The following is a 5,282-nucleotide window of genomic DNA, read 5'->3' as shown; positions in this document are numbered from 1 at the left end:
CGTGGGGCCGCCTCACTGGAGGCGTCAATGCCACGGCCGGCTAGGTGGTAGCCATCGCTGGTGCGTCGCAGCCATCCCCTCCTAGTTTGGTTTCCCTGCTAGGAGCTGTGGCAGCGGGAAGGTTAACGGGGGCGGCGCGGCTGTGCCAAGGCTGGTGTTTATTGTGGTGTTTCTGCTTGGGAAGCAAAGGGGGGCGGTGGGAAGCTGGTCGAGGCCTGAGGAAAACAGTTGGCACAGCTGTAATCGGGCAGGAAGCAGGAAATGATGTCACGAGGTGACAAACAGGAAGCGGCCATGGAAGCACAATGCACCCGCTTTGGGCCCGAGTGCAAGGAAAGCGCTCCTCCAGCGCGGGTGCCAGAGGAGGGAGCGATTCGGCTCCGCACACTCACACGCGGCCGTTTTGCTTTCCCAGATAGTGTTTACACTGAGCTGCTATTTAAACAATAAGATGGGAACGGTAAACGATAATTTGCACTTCCGCAGCTGCTTTTCCCGAGGAATCTGAAAGATATGAATGAATCCTCACAACATCCTCTCGAGGCGCGTTGGTGTCGTTAACTCCTTCGTGTGTGTCGGGAGCAGAGGGGTGCTGAAGGGAGGGAGCTGAAGGACACGGGATGAGTGTCCAGCTGAAAATGCAGCTATAAAGATGCGTCCTGCACAGCCCAGTCTGTCACAGCCATCCATCGGCTGTCAGTTAGTGGTGCTGATCCTCCCAGAGTTGCCCTGTTATTTCAGCTGCCTCTCCATGGGGCAGAGCTGAAGGAATCTGCCTTTCTTCGTGAACCCCATAGAAACTCTGTGCACTTGAATTGATCTAGAAGTGTGGTTGGCCTGATCTAGAAGTTTTGTGTTTGGATGGCTGTAGTCAGGGGATGGGGGAACTTGCTCCACATGAATCTGAATCAGCTGAAGTTGCCAGATTGTGGAGCGTCATATATGGGATGAAATATATCTGTTTTAAGCATTCCTTGCACACGTTGTCTCACTGGAAAAACAGCTTTTTGTAATTACAAAGGATATTTTTACCTTTTATGGGGATGTAAGTAAGTGAGCTCCAGAAATTTTGTCCTGCAGTGTAATTACATCCGGTGTTTTGCAGACCTTCAGAAACTTCCTCCTGAGCAGCTTACAACAAAACATAAATACCATTACTACATTGAAAATCAGCATAAAAACTTCATGAAAGAAATGGTTCGGAGGAAGGCAAGAGCTGCTTTGGTATAAGGAAATGTGGGAGTAGGAGGAGCTGTTGAAGAGCTAGCACCAGGAGCTGGTGTCTGAATTGAAAGAGGTGATTTAGAGCAGGGCCATTTCTTCTGTAGTTATCATACTTTTATTGTTTTGTTGTTATGTTGTTGTTTTCATAATTTATTTTGTTCGGATTCTCTTGTGTTTCTTTGCTGACAGTCTTCCAGAGAACAGACGAGTGCAAACAAAAATGCTTTGATGTTTTCTGCCAAAGCAGAAATTGTAAAACAAATATTAAACAGCATTAATAGAAAATTAACCTTGAATGCATCATGATTCATATTTGTACAGGAGTTTTGGCCTCAGCAGCCCTGCTCACAAACTGTCTTGGGAGCCATATGTTTGAATGCAGGGAACTGCATGGTACCAGGAACGGTCAGGTCCTGTTCTGGCTCATGAGGGCTCTCCAGCTGTAAGCCTAGCTCTCACCAGATCTGTTTGGATGTTAAATATGAGTTGGTTTAATTAAATTTATGAAAAAAAATGTGGTGCCTCTCTGATCTTCTAGGTAGTTATTTAAGAGCATAATCAACAAACCCCTGTAAAGCCAGTAACAACTCAACAAATAAGCCATAAAGCACAGATAAAAAATGCTATCACCAACAGCCTCTCCTTAAACTGCACGCTTTCCTCGTTTATCTGACTATTTGCAAAACACAGGTGTGAATAAGGTGCTGTTCTGCACCTTAGGACTGGTCCTGCAGAGCAGCCTGCAGACTGGGTCAGCTGCAGAATTAGAGAAAGGCTGAGCCACTATCTCCATCACTAGGAGGAGGAAAGATGACACAATGCTTGTAGAGGACATAAAGCAGGTTTTAGCCCTTAGCTTGCAGGTCTCCCCTCTCATATGTGTGTGGTAATCGGAAGATGTTGAGATAGAGGCTCGGGGAGCAGAAGCCAGCTCTTTGCTCTGCACTTGAAAACTTTTCCTTGGCTTCTTCCTGCCCAGCAGCTTGGAGAGCCACACAAAGCCTGCAAGCAGCTCATGGTGGGTCACTGGAAGGCAGAGAAGGTCTCTGGATGGCAATGATTACTGGGTGTACCTTGTATGAAGATCAACTTTGTGCCTCCTCTCCATTGTGTCCCCTAAGAGCTGAACAGCGAACTGGAGGAGGGAGCTGAGCTTTCCTTGGAGAAGGGAGCACATCTGGGAAGGTGGTGCTTTGCCATCAGGATTTTAAAGGGAAAGAGAGAAAGCATATGCTGGTCTCCAGAACCAAACACTATATATGCAACAGTTGATCTAATGCCTTAAATTATTCATCTACACACGTGAATTGGAGAGAGTCTTGTCCTAAATCTGCAGCAGGGTAGACAGCAGTGCTGCAGAAAATGGCCACACAGCTGCACAAGATAAGGGGTGCAGATGGCAGTGGTGACACTGCTGCTGAGAGAGGAGGCAGAGGAAAGGTTGTTTTATGGAGCTGAGTCACAGTACTGCCCAGACCTTGTCTAGGAGCAGAGTAAGCGGGGTTAGAGCAGGTGGGAGAATGACTGGGGACAAATCTCACTGCTTTGGATGTCTCTGGCCAGCAGAGCGGCAGGTCATTGCCTGTGGGCTTCGGGAGCTGATCTGGCAAAACTTCAGCAGAGAGAATGTGGAGCAGGGTGGGAGAGCTTGGTGCTGACTCTCTAGAGTGGCCATAAAATAAAGTTGTGAAAATAGAGAAGTGTGGCAAAGGGCCACCGAATTATGACAATTCTCCGCAACTGGAATTTGGATTGTGAGCAAAATGTGCTGGGAGTGCCTTATCTGCTTTGTAAAATCGGTATGTATTCATGGATCAGGTATGCAAGATATGGGAATGACAGGTAAACAGATTATTTCACTTAAGCTACTGTAATACAGGCTTTTCACAGCTGGCTGTGCATGAGTGAATGAAAAAAGACTGAGAAGCAATGCAAGTATTTGAAATGTGTTTTTACAGAGATTGCATTATCTGCTGGATTGGATGTTTGCAATTGCACTGTGGTTAATTCAGCTTCTCCCTGCAGCTCTCCCAAGGCTGAGTGCTGCCGCTGGACAAGTCCTGTGCAAGATAAAATGTGCTTTGCATTGTATCCCACTTTAGGCAGGTCCTGTATCAAGCATAATTTCTGCAAGCATCCCTCTTTTAAGCTAATTAAACTCACTGTCCTGTGCTGCATTGTCAATGCTGTGCTGCTGCGTGTTGTCTCAGCACCAGTGGGTGCTATAGTTACGGGTTTATCCCAGCGGCTGTTTCCCCCTATAAGAGAACAGCTCAGAGAGGTAAATGATGCAGGGCTGGAGCTGAAAGTGCAACAACAATGCCTGGCACTGAAACTGAGCCCTGTCTATAGCTGAGAAATAGTTTCTGTTAAGTTATAGTAGGAGCAAACACCGAAGTTTCTCTGGGACAGGATTCCGATCTCACGATTGCTGCTTATTCACATTGTTTTTAAGTGAGTTTGGATGGTCTTTTAAATCTGGAAACCAAATTTAGGTGCAGTCCTCAAGCCAAACCCGTAATCAAGCCATGGTTAGGGCAAATTGTCCTAAGAGGAGTTAGTCAGAGCCCATAGTTGGCTCTGGGAAGTCTATAAGGCATTGTTTGTCGGTGCATTTACAGTCCTGGAATTATCCGTAGCCCTCGGGGAGTCTCTGAAGTCCAGGTGAGCCCCGGCAGCCTGAGAGGATCCAGAGCTCCTCCCAGCGTACGTGTATGTTCTCACCTGGAGGGCAGGCAGTGTGCAGCACCCTGGTGAGAGAACTTCTGGCCAGAGTTGTGGGTTAAATCCAGGTCATGATATGTATTCAGCTAGTTTGCTTGTAATTTCTTTGGCAAGGAGTTGGGAATGTGCACACGTGCATAGATTCACATATGCTTTCCATCTCCTCCTGTGTGGAAGCAGGCACAGCTCCTGTTTTTCCTGTGTAGGATCTGTGATCTATTCTGGTAGCTGCGTGGTGCGGTACTGCCTCCAGTAAATATTCACAGATTTCCTTGTAAACTCAAACTTTTTTTTTTCTTCTCTCCTGTGTGGATACACAAAAGCATGTGTTGTACCTGCTTTACCCTGTGGGATCTACATAATCAGTCCGTGGGTTTTAATGGATTTCAACTCCCTTCTGCCTATAGATACGGTTTCCTGTCTTATTTCAAGCAGGAAGAGCCGAGTCTTTTTTGGTCTTAGCATTCCTGCTTGACTGGGTTTTGGGAAGAGTTCTCTGGCTATTTTCCCGTTTGATTTTTGTGTGTGTTTTGTTTTAAGCAGGACAGAGTGCATGTGTGTATGTAATCCATGTGCTCAATTAAGAGAGGCATCTGTTGGGTTTATTTCACATTGCCGAGGACGGACTGCAAGCAGGGAGCATCTGCTCGGCTTTTTGTCAATGGCTTGTTTTTCATAATTTGCTCTACAGGGTGAATGTTTGGGGAGGGGGAGGTGGCTTTTTATTTCTGAGTTTCATCTTAAGTTTATTTTTATGGTAGCCAGGGAAATTGATTGGGATTTGAAAGTTAATTTTGCTAAGAAAAGAACTAGGAGGGAGAAACAAAAGTAGTAAATAGCATTTATGTAATCTTAGCGATACACTCAGAAGGATCCTTATAAGCCGTTATTTGCAGTATTTTAATGAGAAAGTAGAAATTAAGTTGTTATGGTTCTTCTGTTCATGTCTGCGGATTGGTTTTTTGTTTTGCTTTTTAAACCAGCAAGTTTTGGTTAGATTTTATTTTGGGAAAGATAAGAAAGGAATCCAGTGCTAAGATGCTCTTTTGGCATTTTGTCAAAAACAGAAAAAAAGAAAACTTTTTTGAATAGAGCAGCAGCGGTTTCCTGTTCTTACAGTTCTTGCTTTTGTGCATTCAGATGTTGGCTGTGCTGCACCTAGCTGATCTAGTGGGAGATCTAATTGTCTCTAAACGTATGCGTTTCAAAGGCAAATACACTTGCAGGGAGTGCTTCGTACAAGCATAGTTTTTTACACTTCTTGTAGAAACATCCTCCAAAAGGGCTGGGGAGGATATTGCTGCTGGTGTAGCATAGGGAAGACGGGAGGAAAA

The sequence above is a fragment of the Meleagris gallopavo genome, chromosome 5, assembly GCF_000146605.3.
Source record: "Meleagris gallopavo isolate NT-WF06-2002-E0010 breed Aviagen turkey brand Nicholas breeding stock chromosome 5, Turkey_5.1, whole genome shotgun sequence".
Classification (NCBI taxonomy): domain Eukaryota; kingdom Metazoa; phylum Chordata; class Aves; order Galliformes; family Phasianidae; genus Meleagris; species Meleagris gallopavo.
Note: the sequence above shows the minus strand (reverse complement) of the source record.